The 17,690-nt window shown below is 39.1% G+C and overlaps 1 pseudogene; it reads right to left on the bottom strand.

Moving 5' to 3' along the window:
* On the bottom strand, positions 1,865–6,237 carry LOC109724773 (annotated as a pseudogene).

Genomic DNA, 17,690 nt, shown 5'->3' with positions numbered 1-17,690 from the left:
TATTTTTCGCCGTTCCGATTTTAACACTTTTTCAATTAACAGTTGGGACTTTTAAAGAGACATATTTGTGATGACAAAAAGGTCATTTCACTTATAAAATAGACAGTTGTTTAACGATAACAAACCAAATAGACATATTTGAAAATATTAGAACTTTTACAGAGACAATATATAAAAGTTGAACTTTGTAAGAATATATTTGCAATTCACTATATTTACAGAAACCTGTATGAAATTAACTCTTATCAATAAATAGAGATGTCAACGGGTCGGATTCGGGACGGATTTTTAAAAACCCGAATCTGAACACGACTCCAAACCCGATACCCGAACCCGAATTCGAACCTGACGGATTTTAAAAATTCATATCCAAACCCGAACCCGACCAAAAATCCGAAACCCGAACCCGAACCTGAAAATTTGAACCCGAAACAATTATTTTTTTTTCAATATTTCAAAATATATTATTTAAATCTAAATTTTTAAAATATAAATTCAAATATAACATCAAATATATATATATATATATATATATATATATATATATATATATATATATATATATATATATATATATATATATATAATACAAAATAAATTCGGGTTCGGATCGGATTTGGGTTCGAGTCGGGTACAGCCAAAATTCATATCTGAATTTATATCCGTCGAGTTTCTATTTTTGATATTTATATCCGAATCCATATTCATTTAACATCGGATATATCAAGTTTCATTCGGATTCGGATTCGGATTCAAATAAAATTACGAATATCCATACCCATTGACATGCCTATCAATAACTACAGACACTCTTGAAAGAGTAAGTAAAATAAAAACGAAATAAATGAATTAGAGTGGCTTAAAGATAAGAAAAGAGCGATACTAACTACCTACCATGCTCGAACACTCTACTGTCCTGGTGTACTCGCTAATATGGTTGATTTACAATAGGTGTCCTCACTCGGATATAGAGATTTTAATTTTCAGTTAATTTTCTGTAGTACTCGTTTGTCCCTTTTTTATTTAAAAGTATTGTTCTAGAAAATGCACTTATTTTCTATGAAATTATGCAATGTAATTTTATTGTAGCCTAAAATAAAATTTTTGTACTTCATTTCAGTCAATTAGAAATTTTTAATATAAAAATATAAAATAATATTTTATAATACTCTAGAACAATGCTTCTAAAGATAAAAGGGACAAACGAGTACTATAGAAAATTAACTGAGAATTAAAATCTCTATATCCAAGTGAGGACACCTATTGTAAATCAACCATATTAGCGAGTACACCAGGACAGTAGAGTGTGCGAGCATCGTAGGTAGTTAGTATCGCTCTTTTCTTATCTTTAAGCCACTCTAATTCATTTCTTTCGCTTTTATTTTATTACAATAAAATGTAGGATAAATTATGGTATGATTTATTTTAAAATAAAAAATATATATAAATTCAAAATAAAAAATATATATAAATTCAAAATCAAGCATAATCACTAACTTGATGGTTAGTAGTCAATCCATAAGTAACATATTATAATAAAATAATATATAGTCAAGAGTCCTACAGGGTAAATTGCACTGCTACCTCCTGAACTATCGGCAAGTTTTACTTAACCACCAAACTCTTAAAATAGACATCTAACATGCTAAACTCTAATATTTCATTCGTTTTACTCCTTCCGTTAGTTTTCGGTTAACGGAGCTTGACGGAAAACTCACGGAAGGAATAACATAAATGAAATATTAAAGTTTAGGGTGTTAGATGTCTATTTTAGAAGTTCAAGGGGTAAAGTGAAACTTCGCCAAAAATTTAGGGGGTAACCATGCAATTTACCCACTAAAAATACATTAACAGATGCATGTCATACTTAGAACACTGGGAGGAATCTTGGGTACAACTTGCACAAAAGAGGCATATGCTTTACATCACTGAACCTATCCTACAAATGTCCTTCAATTGGTACTTTCTCTACCCAGGAACAACTTAAACTAAGAGCTAAGATCATCTCGGAGTGTTACATAATGTGTTCGAAACAGATACACGTTAGAATTGTACCAACAAAAACACATGGATGTTTCTGTCTCCGGATTGCGATAATCTCATTCCAAGGCCCCTCCATTGTAGTATCAAATTTACAAGAACTAATACGGCCACCGATAAGTAGGTGCCTTAGGTGAAATTTCTTATCATGGAGAACAAAGTATCATTTCTAACGCTAAACACATGAGATTGTTACAACAAACAGACAAAAGGTATGCGTACTAACGCAGAGTAGTAGTAAAGGTATATGATGGAGCAAATTAAAGGAACCTAAGTTTGTAAAGACCCAATCTAAATCCGCGCAGTTATACATGTCTCTGGGACAATGGAGAAGAACGTGAGTCAACGAGTGAGTCACGCTTTCTTTTACTGCGAGAGCTGTGTCTTGGCCTCGAAGATCTACTGCTCTTTGCAGAACGTTTTTCAGCATGATCATGGTGGCTTGTCGTTCTCAAAGGTGGGAGTTCGGGAGGCGCATCAGGCCATGGTGTTTGTTTTGCAGGAACAACGATATCCAATGGAGGATTAATTATCCATCTGCACAGCAAAACATAAGGTTAAATAAGAGCAGACCATGTGATGTTCCATGAAAGTACGAGCTGAGATCTTTTCAGAAATCTATTTTTTGTGGTGAGTGGTGACTAAAACAATGACATCAATAGAGCAAGGACTCGCAGAAGAGCTAAATATTGTAAGTAATCATCAGTGATATTCGAGCAAAGATTCAGTTATAACCATACTCTCTAACGGCTCACAATCACTATAGTAAAGTAAACACTGCAGTGCAGTTGATCACAAGGGAGGATGTTCTGTAGCCAGAGCAAATCCTTATGCAGATATTCAAACTAAGAGCCTGTTCGGATACTGTGATAGTTTATATCTATGTTTATTTACTCGAGGGCCTTTGTTAGTTGATAGTTGAGAGGCATCAAAAAGAAGTTGACTATGAAGGACTAGGTTATCCCCCTTATTAAGGATATGGCAAATCAAATTGTAGCTGGAATTCACCATCTTGAAAAATCATTAGGATCTTGAAATGAACTCAAATTTCTAATATTCTATAACATAATTACCAAAGAAAAGTAGATAAGAATGAATTTGGAGAAGACTCAAAAAAAAAAAAAATTGGCAACCATTCACAATCATGGATAACCATATTCAATCTATAGATAAAGCCAAAGAATGTCTTATCAAACTAGTCTAACTCTTACAGTTATGAATTCCATTTCCATGGGGAACAATCATACTTAAAGTAGGTAAACTTAAACTAGGAAAAGACTCAAAAATTACTATTTGTAACCTTTCATGAACATGGATAATGATTTTCAATCTACAGATATGCATTCTGCACCAAAAATAATGCCAAAGAATGTCTTACAGGGAAACAAGCTTTCCGATATCAAATTAGTCTAACTCTTTCTTCAATCAAATACCTATTTACCTTAGACATTCACTTCTTTTCACTACGAAAACTTCATGGAGCAAGTTGACAACTAAAGGAAATAACACATGTTGTACTAAAAGAGAGGTGATTCAATTCATGCTGTAGTCGGCACATAGACAAGAACAAACACCAATAGTATGGACGTTCTAACACAACCATTGGGATATAGGCCTTCTTGTTGCTGTTGTTTAATTGTTAAAATACACTAGATGAGGCAATGCCATAAATTAGTTACAGCATTGTTTATAAACGAAAGATAAAATGGTCACTTAGAGAATAAAGCCTGACAACAATAAACAAGCATTAGATAGCAAGAGAAGAAATAGATGAAGAGTTGGAAACTCAGTCTATAACAGTTCAACAATTTCCTTGAACATCTCATAGTACTAATTAGCCAGATTTCATGACATTAAATTGTAATATAATATCTATCTATTATTTTCTATGTGCTGCTTCTATCTACGGCCTCAATTGCTAAACTACATACTTGTCCACTGATTCACCCAGAGAAAGCATGTTTACGAAGCTTTGTTGTGCAGATATGAACACAGGATATGAATGAAGACAAATTGTACAAAGGCCGCTTAAGAATGATTACAACCCAAATTAGCAAGAAGGCCTGAGATTTCGAGTAATCTTTGCTCATCTGGGCATTTTTTATGTACTCCTACAAAGTATCTGATATGCATTGGGTGACTATCATATTCATTACCTATCCAATGCAAACACGAAAGCTAAAGTCAAGGAACTGCGAATCTTAGTTGACATGTTGGGCTTGACGGTACTCAAATTGTTTGTGCCTTATAGAAGACACCTCCTATTCACAATCTCTCATGGCGAGGATGCACGAAAACATAAAACTAATTGTTCAGTTAGTTCCATCAGCAGGTTTTTCAAGATCAATTTCTTTTATCTTTTCTGATCTGCAGAATAACAACATCGAACCAAAAAACAATGGTTCAACCATTCAAGCAAGTTATGTTGGCATCAGAAGGTCAAGAAAATCAAGAATAACCAATCATTAAATTAAAGAATTACTACCAATTTACGGCGAAAAGTTCAGAAATCTAACCCAGGCGGGTACTTGCTATCATATCGCGCTTCCGCCCGGAGCCACCACAGCATCACCTTCTTCCCGCAGTCCCCAAGAGGCTCGACCGCGGCCGCGTCCTTCAACAAATCCAGCGGGCTCTCAGCCCCCTCCCTGTCCAATCCGACCTCATCGAGATCCCGCACCCAATCCGGCCTCCCCTCCGCCGCCTCCCACACCAGCCTCGAATCGAGCACGAACCCCGCCCACTCCATCCTCGCCGGCAGCACCATCCCCTCCTCACCCGCAAACGTCGCAATCTTCCCGGCATACCGCGACGAATTGAACGTATGCCACCCGACCAACCGCCCCGACGCGTTGCAGGCCGGTCCCTGGATCGGAACCGGCAGGCCATCCTCCTCCTCCTTCTTATACTCATTGGAGCTCCCGGAATGTGCGAGCATCCCGATCGACACTGCCCCCATCCACTTCACCTTTTGTACTTCATCAAAGAACTCCAAGCTGTGCACATTACTATCGTCGGCGAAAACCACAATTCCCTCCATCCATCTCTCCCTAATTACTCTAAATTGCGGTAGGTAAAACTCTTAGTCGACATTAATGAATTGCACAAGAAGGGGAGAAATGTGGGAATGAGTTCGGGATTAGTGGTGAACCTGAGGGCGTGGAGGCGCATGCGGGATTCGGCGGCATTGGTGGGGAGGGGGCCGGGGAATCGGAGGGGGAGGATGCGGAGGGGGAAGCGAGCGAGAAGCGAGACGGAGATGGAGACGGAGACGGAGGCGGGGGAGGGGAGGGGGGGGTTCGACGAGGAGCCAGGTGAGGGGAAGGGGAGGAGAGGAGGGAGTGGGCGAGGGAGGAGAGGAGGGGGAATTGGAGGGCGGGGATGGTGGGGTGACGCGAGGGGGGCGAGGGGTGGGAGGAGGCGCGGCGCTGCTCGGCGTGGACGGCGGCGAGGAGGCGGAAGGCGCGGGCGGTGTCGGCCGGGTCGGGGAGGGAGGAGGAGGCCGGACGGATATGCCGTGCCGGCCGCGACTATTCTCGTACTCGCCGCCGGCGGCGGAGGAGGAGGGGGAGGGGATAGAAGCTGGGGAGGGAGAGGGGATGGGGGAGGGGAGGGGGAGGGGGAGGGAAGAGGAAGAGGAGGAGGCGGAGAGGCGGAAGCGAGGGAGAGGGAGAGGAGGCAGGAGAGGGAGTGGAGGAGGAGGGGGAGGAGAGAGGAGGATTCATTTTATTATTGTTGTTGTTTTTTTTTTTGTGCGTATATAACTAATGAGGGGTAGAAGAGAGTGGGAGATCCAGATGAGAGAAGGGATTTACTAGGGCTGGCAGTTAATTGTCGGATGACAGACAGTCAGTCAATCGGTCACCTGAGAGAGAAAGAGAAGCGTAAGGACGGGCTGTCTTGAGTCGGCGGCGGGTCGGCGCCTTCTGGGCGGGTTCTTCGGAGGCGGAGTAAGGCAGGGAGCGACCTGTGACCGGACACTGGAACTGGGTCAACCGCCAGACTGACGGTGTCCTGTATCAGGTTGGTTTTACATTACATTACATATATGATTTTGTGCGAAAGGAAATGCAGGAGGGATAACCAAAAAAAAAAAAAAAAGGGCCGTCTGGCATGGATCTGGTAACAAACTCGGGCCTGGCCAGTCAAGCAGGCCATGCCAGGCAGTGCCATGGAGGCCCGAACCATATGGGCCATCATTGCCTGAACCTGACGGCATGGTATGTTCCAACACTTTTTATTTTTAATCGGTGCTTTTGAATATTATATATTTATTTATATTTTTTCTTCTCCTTTGAAACATTTAAAATATGTAAACTTTGAATATTTTTTTTTAAAAAAATTAACAAAAGTGTATTGATAGAAACACTAGCAACATGTATTCTAAAGAATTATATTAAAATATTTAAAACAAAGACTGAAAACTTAGAAATACAAAAAAAGATCGAGCAAGTTCTTAGTCTAGCTCGAGCTTGAGAAAAAATCAAGCCAGTATTGCACGTTCCAAATTCAAATCTGTCCAGTGTCGACAGCCTCTAACCACGACCATGGATCCAAATTAATATAAACTGTGACGCCAATTATTACTTTCTCTTCTTTCCTTTCTTCTCCTCCTCCTTCATCTAAATAAGGAGAGGAGATCACCTTGGTCGTTTATCCTTTTCTGACAAACGCTCTCTCCTTGATTATCACTAAACTTTATAAAGCCATATTAAATTATTTCTCCAATCTGTGACGCTTCATCTAAATAAGGAGAGGAGATCACCTTGGTCGTTTATCCCTTTCTGACGAACGCTTTCTCCTTGATTATCATTAAATTTTATAATGCCATATTAAATTATTTCTCTAATCTGTGACAACATACTGTAATTTGATTAGATTTTATTTGGAGACGTGAACATCTTATTCAGCATCATGTTGATTTACTAAAGGAGTCGGCAAAACTCAGTACGTGAGGAGATAAATAATTTCGTAGTTGAAATATACTAACTTATCAAATTATTGATGTCAAAAATTTTTTAAGAGCAAAAATCAAACTCAACTTCTGCTCACACAAAAACTCTTTATACCGTGTAAATTATTACAAGATAACTTATGTGGACATCCACCTAGAGAGCCTTGTGCTTCTTCTGATTAGGGTTAAACTCCACCATCTTTGGCGAATGAGTGCGGCAATGCGTTGTAGTGTTGTCCTGTCCACCTGCATCCCTCCTCCCCACACTAAGTGCCTTGTGACAACAACAATGATGCAATTGTTGCGTCACTCTGCTCTGTTACCATAAATTCACAGTGTATAGTCCTTTCCTTTTCAAGGAGGCTTTTAACCTAGGTAAAATCATACAAAATTTATCTCAATTATTGTTGCAGCAAAAACAGTGAAGATCTAGTTCATCGGTTGCAAAAATACCAACGAAGAATCGAGAAAAAGAGAAAAAAAATAAAACACATGATATTTATATAGTTCGGCCACTGGCCCATATCCACGAACGAAAACATAATGAAGATTTTCATTATAATCAAAGTGGTGTACAAGATATGCCTATATAACAAAATCCTAGTCCCAAAAAATACGCCCATACTTTCCCTCATCTACCGCACCAAATTAATGAAATAAAAGGTATATTTATAATAATAGTTAAATACTAATACGATTAAGAATACAAAACCATTAAGTTTAGGAATATCTTAATTATATTAGGCATAATCTAAACTTAACTTAATGAGATAATCAAAATATAATAGGGTTAAAAAATTTTGCGGACTCTAATTGCGGTTCTAGAATTCGAGACATATCTAACAATTATAAACTATTTTAATTTAACTATTTAATCTTTCAAAATTTTATCTTTATTATCCAACCTTTAAATTTGTTTGGCTTGAATCCGTCAATGATACCTTGACTTAAAATTTAAACTAATTATTTATTTTAATAAATTAATAATTGCGAAAATTGCATGAGGTATACTAATTATTAAATCTGTAAAGCAAAAATGACACATTTAAAATTTAAAGCCAAAGTGTCGTTGACTGACTCAAATCAAATAAATTAAAAGATTAGGTGGTAAAGTCAAAAATTTTGAAATATTGGATAGTAAAATCAAAACAGTCAATAGTTTACATAAGTTCTATACGTATTTATTGTCTGTTTACTGCAATTAGATCCTAGTCTCAGGAATTTATCTTAATTTTAGTTATTTCATTGATTTTCGGGAGCTGTCGTTCTAGTGTTTATATATTCTAGTAATGTCATATACTTTATATTTAGAATGACAAATTTATTACCAATTAATCATGCCACTAGAATTGTGAGACTATTAGAAACTTGTATATTTCTATTAATGAACTTTCGTAATTGCCGTCAAATTTTCAAATAATTAACAAGATATCTGAATAAATGGTATTAAAAATTTGTACTAGTTACGAATGCATGATGATTCTATAATTTTACCAACACTTCTTTCAACTTTTCAATTTGAGTTACATTGTAAAAATTTGAATATTTTGAATAGAAAATACAAAAAGTTTTAAAAATATTATAAATCGTGAAATGAACATTAACCCATTAGTAGTGACATATTGTTCATTAAACTTTCTCTGTTACCATTTTGCAATTATACATGGGGTGTGCTTAAAGTTTCATACTAGAATTTCTATGTTTAAAGACTAGAAACTTTTGGTAAAACCCTATAAAATTTACCTAAACTATAGATCATTTGAATAAATATATAATTGTGAGAATTGCATGCATGAAATGTATTTACAAAATCTATAAAGATAAATAACTCGTTCAAAATTTAAAGTCAAAGTGGAATTAACCTATTCAAATCAAAATTTTCAAAGATTAGGTAGCTAAATTAAAATGGTCCATAATTCAGATAGGTGTTATATGTTTTCATTAAATGCCCGTAAACAAGTAAAGTGTTGCTTTAAAAACGCACCTAAGGGCAGTGCAAAGTGCCAAGATTACAAATAGAATGCTAGGAGAGTGCTCTAGGACCAAATCCATCAAAGAAATTAAGGGCAATTTCTCTAAGGATCTGCTCCCACAAAAGCTAATTATATTACATCAAACCAAATGTGAACCCTTTAGCCCTCTATTGGTTAACTTTTGTGTTCATGTGGTGCTCAACTAAAGAAAGGAAAAGTATTCAAATTGCAACTTGTAGGGACCATCCACAAACTGAAGGAATATAAATTCATGCCTCACTACAGAAATGGTGGGATAGCTTCTAAAAAGAGATGGCCCAATCACCTCACTCTCCCTACCACTCTACAACAAAGTGTAAAATTATGAGGCTACTACAATATGGTCATTATAAGGAATCAATGGCTTAATGAGTCTCCTAATTAGGAAGGGGCTAGTGTTGCAAATGATTTGCTTTAACCCATATATCAACTATTAGGATCCAAAATTGATTGCCATAGAATCCGCACCCGTAGAAACACTGATATTTGTTATAAATCTGCAACTTGCTGTGATACCAGTTTGTTATGAACAAGGATAGAGATCTAATTCTCGAACACAAAATATCAAAAGAGAATCGAGAAAGAGAGAAGAAAAATAAAGTACATAAATATTTACGTGATTCGATCACAGACCTACGTACGTTTATGAAAGAAAACAGAATAAAAACTTTCATCTATTAACCTATATGAATTCTCAATATTTGTTGACATGTGGCAAGTTCTCCTTCACCTTCACTAGCATGTAACTCTTCTTCTTCCCTTCACCAAACTTTCAATATACATTTTAACGGTCTCACTAACCAAACTTTCAATTAGTGCATTTAAATAGTTCCACTACTATCTACAATTCTATTGTTTCTATCTACAATTACGCATTATGATTTTTTCCCTTCCTTCCACTATACTTTCAATTAATGCAAACAGTCCCACTATCAAACTTTCAATTAGTATATTTAAATAGTCCCACTACCATCTATAATCCTAACCTCTTTATCTCCAATTATTAATCATGGTCATTTTCCTTCCTTCCACCGAATTTTCAATTCTTTATCTCCAATCCATTCATCAATTCTCTATCTCTCATCTTTTGCTATACACCATCGTCTTTTTCCCTCGTTCCTTCCCTCTCTCTCACTAATGCGAGCCCACTTCTCTGTTCCACCGTGACCTTTGGTGGATGTACCAAGTGAGATATACAAGAGAATGTTTAATATTTTCTTATTATTAATTACTACTACGGTTTCTACCCGTTGCAAAGCGCGGGCCGCTTTACTAGTTATATTTAAAGTGGAGTACAAAAGATGACTATCTCATGAAATCCTAACCCTAAATATACATCTATATTTTCTCTTATCTGCTGCACCAAATTAATAAAGCAAAAGGTATATTTATATTAGAAACTAAAAAATTAATAAGACTAGAAATTATCTCAATAAAATTAAGTATAATTTAAACTTAATTCCATAAAATAATTAACCAAAATATAGTAGAGTTAGAAACCTTGCGATTTCAAAATTAAATTAAGATATATCTAACAATATTTAAAGAAAAATGATGGATACATGGGAGTGTTGACTGTTCCTCATGTGAATTATTTAGTACCTTAACCATTATATTGTATATAAATGTTATATTTTATAGGTTGATTTGATTAGCATGTTCTATTGCCAGCTAGTGGTACGTAGTAACTGTTCGTAATTGATAGGCATATTATGTTTGAGTGGATTGAGTTAGAGAAGCAGTTTCTTTTTAAAGATTAAAAAGTTAACTTGGTGTGCGTCAGGAGAATAACTAATTTTATACAAATCATGAATTTAAAAGTATCTGTTGTATTTTAACTAATGTACGTAGTTTATACATCATATAATGGAGCGGTTATGTATCGACTAGAGAGAAGTAATATTCTAGCTTATAACTAGCGCGCACATGTAGCATATTACAAACTTCGCTACATGAGCATGATAGCTACGATAGTACTGGTTATGATTGATTAGTACAAAAGGAGACCAGCTCCGCCCATCATGTATAATGCGCGTGCACCACACTCTATATCCACCATTTTTTTTGTGGGGTTCTACCTTATCACCAAGTACGTACACGTCTTAGTGGATTTGCACACACTAGGGCTAGTAGGAATAGAGAAAATAATATCAGCTTCTGCAGTCTAGTTCAGAAAAAGCCTTTCGCACTATGACGGTCCTTCTTCGTGAAAAAATCAATTACATACTGAAGGTTCTTTTAAAAATCACTGATAAGCAGATAATTGTAAAATATAATATTGATTGGTTTACGTACGCATGCACGTGCTCTGAAGCATAGCCAGGTTATTAATAGTACGTAGTTTGAGGGCCGCATAAAGAATACTCACTGCTCAAAAGTGTTACTCTTTGAAAAAAAGATTGCAATGATGTTAGTCAAGCGTACTCCATGAGGAACATTTTATATATATATATATATATATATATATATATATATATAGACATCTAAGAATCTTAGGGCTTGTTTGGTTCCTCCATTTTGGATATGGTGTAGTGTCGCTGAGGTTTGGATAGGATTGGCTATAGTATTAGTGACTGACCGACACATCTGGAGAGTGTCGGACTGAGTTGGAGTCGTTTCTGCACAAAATGGATGCAGAAATGGACTCGACGCACTCAAATAAGCAAAACTAAAGTTTTGCCAGTTTCGGGCACCCAGAACAAAGTTTGGATCGCCCAGAACTCGAGTGCTAAACTAAGCAGAATTGGAAGACAATTCGGATCCTAGTTTCGGGCGCCCAGAAGTGGGTCCGAAAATTCACTTCGTGAGTATCGTTTGCGCTGACACGTGGCTGGTGGTAGGTGAGGTCCGCCGGAGCCGGATACGGGCGCAGCATACCGCGGCGGAGGAACCAAAGGGAAGCTTTTGTATAGCCTGGAGGTTCCGGACGCCCAGATGTATGTTTTGGGTGCCCGAAAGTGGGGATTTCTGCAGGGACAGCAGATTTGTGTTTAGAGTTCTTGGGGCTTATCTTATCTTTTCACCTCCCTATAAATAGGCTATGTACGCCCCCGGTGAACCCTTTTCATCCTTTTTTCAAAGGCTTAGAATTGCATCTAACACCTCAAATTGCTTCAATTCCTCCAATTTGTGCACTTTCAACTAGAGGGCTGCAATTCTAGCAGTTTTCTAGCGGCGATCTTCGGTGTTTCGACTCGTGTGCAACGTAGGAAACTCCGTTTGCCACGAAACTTGGTTTGGTGGATTCTTGACTTCAAGAAGAATTCGTGGAGCCCAATTTGACAAAATTTGATTGAGGTTAGTATGGTCGAATTACTGTCCTTCTGGACTGCTGCTACATTGAAGCTGAATTTGAGTATTTTGGTGTTCTTCAATGCAATTCTTTGAAGGAGCCGGATTTTGAACCAGAGAAGGATACTCCAGCATTGTCTATTGGTTTTGGAACCTTGCTTCACCAGATTTGAAGATCGAAAGGTGAAGTTGACATTATGATTGAAGCTACTTCATGCTTAAGTGCAGAATTTTGGATTTTTATTGAAAGTTTGACGCTTTTAGTGTGAAGATATTTGGAGTAGCTTTGTTGCTGGACCTAGGTGATCTCGGCTAACTTCGAGAGTTTTTCCAGAGGTTCGGACTGTCGTCGAGCTTGTGTTGAGGTTGGTTAATCATCGGATTCTCCTCCTAAATGTACGCGTAGTCAACATGTATATTTTCAGCAGTACTGCTAGTTGCATATCATGTGTTTAGCTCGAATTCATCGATTAACATGTTAAATAAAATCTGAATTTGGAGCATGTTGTAGTAAGTTAGATAAATTATATATGTTGGACTTGGAATTGATTTAGGAGAAAACTAGCGCTTCTACACTGTCAGATGTTAAAACTACCAGATTTAGCTCCAGGAGCTGTAATTTGTTTGTATCACAGCAGTTTGTGGGCGGTGGATATCCAGGATAGTGTAAAATGTATTTACGCTCGTGCTGAGATGCCGAGCTTATTTTTACAGCAGTATTTAGGCTGTTCCGGACTGTCGGATACCGTTGAGGTTGACGGTGGACACAGATTGCTGTTTTTGCATCAGATTGTGTCGAGGGCACGTGAGTTTGGTAGTTAGACCAGTTGGACCTTGTTTACTTCGATCTTAGCCTGTAAGAGCCTGATTGAGCTCGACAGAGATACGCTTGCATACTCAGTTGGGTAGCGCCCACGAGTGCCACTTCAGAGTCGGGCTTTGTGCATTTACGTTGGTGTCGTTGTGTCATGTTTGGACTTGCTCTCTACGGACTGCTTAGTGTGGAGATAGCTGTATAACTTCGACAGGCAGGACGGGTGTGTTCATAGTCCCTGGGACGGGCATGTTTACAGTCCCTAGTAAGATTGGGTCAGAGCTTGCCTTATTCTACAGATAGTAGTGTCGGATCATGGTAGTATAGTGGCATATAGTTGTAGATTGTTTCCAGCTTCCTTACTATCATTTGAGCATACATCCGTAGACTTGGTAGGTGAGCCGATGAGTTTGAGGGCGGTACCCACTGAGGACTACTTATTTTTGCAGTAGTTCTCACGCCCAGTTGTTAGAATCTTTTGCAGAGCCTTCGGTTGCGGCTGCTGCTACTGCTGATTCTGATCGCGGAAAGGGTGTTGCAAGTTAGAGCCCTTCCTGTCGAGTTGCTGAGCTAGATGAGTACCAGCTGCAGGTAGTTGTAATTTTTGGTTTATTATACATGCTGATGTTGTTTCTCGCTAGAGCGAGTAATTTTTGTATACTAGGATGCTATGTATGTATAGTGAACTTCTATTGTTCAGTTGTTTTTTTTTTCTGCAGCTCTATACTACTGGCTGTAGTGTTGTATAATTACAAATACAGGTACAGCTTCGCTTCGTATACAGAAAAAATTTCTATGTATACGGCGGGTCTGTTAGCGTGCCCGGAAAAACAAGGAATCCAGAGCGTGACATATGGAATGGGAATCGGTTTGATCAAATCCGATTAATTTTGTTTGATTCGCAGGAATCGGTTTGGGATTCCTATTCCTGACTGGAATGGGAATGACCCATCAACCTTCAACTTGATTTCATTCCCGAAGCCCACCAAGTCTTGAAGCTCATGAGACCATCTCACCTTCCTCTCTTTGTATACGATCTCTCACCCTTCTCATGAAAATAAAAAATAAAAACCCTATCCCTCACCCCTCTCACCCCTCTCTCAAAACCCTATCCCTAACCCTAGCGGCGCCGCGAACGGGGCACGGCGGCGGCGTAGGGCAGCATGGCGGCGAGACTTGGCAGCATGATAGCGAGACGGGGCGGCACGGCGAGTTGGTGCAGCAGGGTGGCGACGAGGTGAGGCCCGATCCGATTGGATCTTTACTCGCCCTTGCTTGTAGATTCGTCTCCGATCTACTTAGTTCTTGGTGCGATTAGGGTTTCTAGGAGGGTTTCGAGTGGTGGATCTGTTTGATTACAGTGTGAATTGTTAATGGAAATCTAAAAGATCGTGCTTTTGTTGGTAGATTTTTGTGACCTTGTTGTGAAGTGCGCGTGGTTATGTAATTTTCATTTACTTTCCATGTCCACTGTTTTTTTAATTATTATTATTTTTTGGGTAAACTACTAAATTTGAAAGGGAAATTATGCTTTATGGGGAAATTATTACTATTCCTAGATTTTTATAATTTTTTCTTGCATAAAAGTTTTTTAAAATAAATTTGATATTTTTTTTTGGAAAACTCATTAGAGAATAGTATTATATTTTTCATAAAGGTCCTCCCGGAGCGGCGGCGCCGCCGCCGCCTCCGCCGGCGCCGCCCCCGCAGCGGGCACGAGTGCGAGGGGGGGAGGCTCCCCTTCCCGTTCAGGTTCGGGTTCTAGCTGCCTAGGCTCGCGTTACCGCTGTTACCGCTGTCACCGCCTCCTCCGCGCCGGAGGAGGAGAAGAGAGGGAAGCTAAAGAGCGAGGCGAAGCGCGCTAAGCGTGGATGTAAGGGTAAGCCTGAGCCTAGTGCCGCTTTAGAGCCTCCTTTTACCACCTTAGCTCCAACCTCGTCCACCTCATGGTGTTCCTCTTCGTATACCTCCTCCTCCTCCTCCTCCCAAAAGTACCAGATTAGGAAGAATGGGAAAAATAGGAGGAATAGGAGGAGGAATAGGAGGAAGAATACGAGGAAAGAGGTTACAACCTTTACACTAGGGGTTAATGGTGATGTACTTCAGCTCAAGCTGCTTTGGTTGGTGTCACAAGGTTCTTGGGATGTGATGAATGAGGTTAGTTCGTAAACACTCAATGCTAATGCTCCTATTAATAGGCTAAATACCAATAAGGTACCCGAGATGGTAAGGAGGACAAGTTCTAGTCTGAAAAATACTCTTACGCCGTGGCCGCTCAGGCGCTTCCCTTCGCTTTAGGTGACGAGGTGGCGGCGGCGGCTGCCGCCGTCGTCTCCCGAGGAGAACCCTAAAGAAGTTAGAAAAGTTAAGAATACTCGTCAACAAAGGCCCCATACTAGCCTCACCCATGCGCCGCTGAAGCAACTGTTCATCGGGCTTAAGTTCGCTCCACTCCCTCTCTCTTCCCTAAGGACTAAACCTTCTGCTCTGCCTCGTTCTCTGCCACTTTCTTCGTCGCTTTCTCTCCTTCCACTGCCCTTCACTGAGTCCTTTCTTCCCAAGGTCACAACCCTCAAGTTTTCCTCGGCGCCTTGTGTTTCTCCTACTCCACTTACTACTTCAACAATATCTCTTACTCTCATAAGTGAGGAGCCTTCTATCGCTTCGCTCTCCCTCACATTTCCTCCTCGTCCTCTTCCTCCTTCATGTACACTGCTTCCAATTTCCTCACTCGAAGCTCCTGCTATGTAGTAACCAATCATTACCATCGGCTCGCTCATTTCTCTTACATTACAGACAAGTACCCTGCTCTCTGCAGCGGCTTCACCACGTCCTTTATTTCCTTGTCAAGTTGATGCGTCGCTCAACACCACTTCTCCAGAGCTCTTAAGAGCTCCAACCCTCCGACGCGATATCTAGCTCCTTATTCTAAAATTCTACACCCATAAAGTGAAGAAGCTGAAATATAGAATTTATATAACGGGTGAAATCATACGTACATTTGAACGTCTACACTAACTAACAGGATTAAAATCCAAATTCGGAAAAGTCGAATTCAATCTTCGTTCAAGGTATAATAACGTTTTGTTGTCAAGATATCCGCTATAAGACTTAACGCTTAACTCATGTAACCGAAAAGAATAAATCGTGAACACGTAGAAAACGCGTCCTTTAAAAAAACGGTCATAAAAAGGACGCAAATAAAATTTCTTTACGAAGTAACAGTCTTTTTATACGTCTTTTAACTAATTTATATCAAGTAACGTCAATAGAATAGTTCCTAGAACATAAGATACAGAGACGCAAGGCGTTGTAGTAGAGCCTGTAGCTTCTCGAGAGGTGTAAGTTGACCTCTATACTTCGTCTTATACCGATAAGTATGTTTAAGGCTCTCCCACTTACTAAAACTCGAATCGTTGGAATGTAGTCATAACCTGTCCAACGTACTTACCCTCTTTTTTGAAATGTTCCTTCAATTCCATGCAGGATATTGTGTTAATTCGTGATCAACAAACACACCATACGTCCTATTGGCGAATTTACCAACCTAGTTGACGGTAAAAACCGGAAAAAGTGAGAGACTCTAATCACAACACACGTTTTTCTTCTTAGTACTTTAATCAAAGATTACTGTAATAGTACACTGACAAGATCCTTCTTCTTTTAGACTCCCAGTAGATACTATCTCTCACCTTCGCTGATTTTCGTAATCTACTTTTACCTCGTCTCCGAGTACTTTAACTAAGGTGAGCCCGAAGTTATTTCCGCAACCACTGCTCTTATTTATAACAGTAGTCTAGACATTTACGATAAAGATCGTCCTAAGTGTTCGATTCTCTACTACTTAACGTCGGCGTCGAGTAGCTTAATTAGGTTCCCATAACTTTAAACTTTTGGTTGGAGAGAAACACGTATACAATTTTTGTAGTCCAAAGAAGATGTACAACTACACTTTTATATAATTATACTTAGCGTCGAAGACAAACCTGTCCAAAATAAACAAAAGGAACTTGAAGTGTTAAAACAAAATCGTTTTATCATCCCAGGTAACCCGGCTTCTCAGCAGTATATAAACGAGGAACATCAAGGTACTTTATTGTATCCCTATAGATACCGAAGTACCACTGTAACACTAATTCACGGTAAAAAAGACGTCTGATTATTCTTACACCTTCAAACAGGAGCTGACAGTAGCGTTCGTTAAGGTTCGCTACCAACTTTCGTTTCGGGTTTTGGATTATGGTTTTAAACCCCCAGATGCTTCAAGACGAAGTTTCCGCTGCTATCTCAATCTCGATCTCGAGGACTTGACCCGAAGCACAAAGTCTCTAACCTAAGTTTGGGTTTTCCGAATGTAGCTTCGGGAATTGCCGACCAACGACTTTACCGAAGAGGTCCTCTTTCTTCTTTGTGGACTACCTCTTCATGGTAAGAGAGGGTCGGCTTACCCTCGGGGAGGACACAAGTAGTGACGGTTACTAACCACAGTTTGGGACCTTTCCTATAGGCTTTTACCACATTATCTATGTTACGCTCGAAAGCGATATTTACACGTGTCGAATACCCTCTTCGTCCTGCA

This window comes from Ananas comosus, linkage group 19 (genome assembly GCF_001540865.1).
Source record: "Ananas comosus cultivar F153 linkage group 19, ASM154086v1, whole genome shotgun sequence".
In the NCBI taxonomy this organism is placed as follows: domain Eukaryota; kingdom Viridiplantae; phylum Streptophyta; class Magnoliopsida; order Poales; family Bromeliaceae; genus Ananas; species Ananas comosus.
The sequence above is the reverse complement of the archived record's forward strand: the minus strand, read 5'-3'. Positions and strand labels throughout refer to the sequence as shown.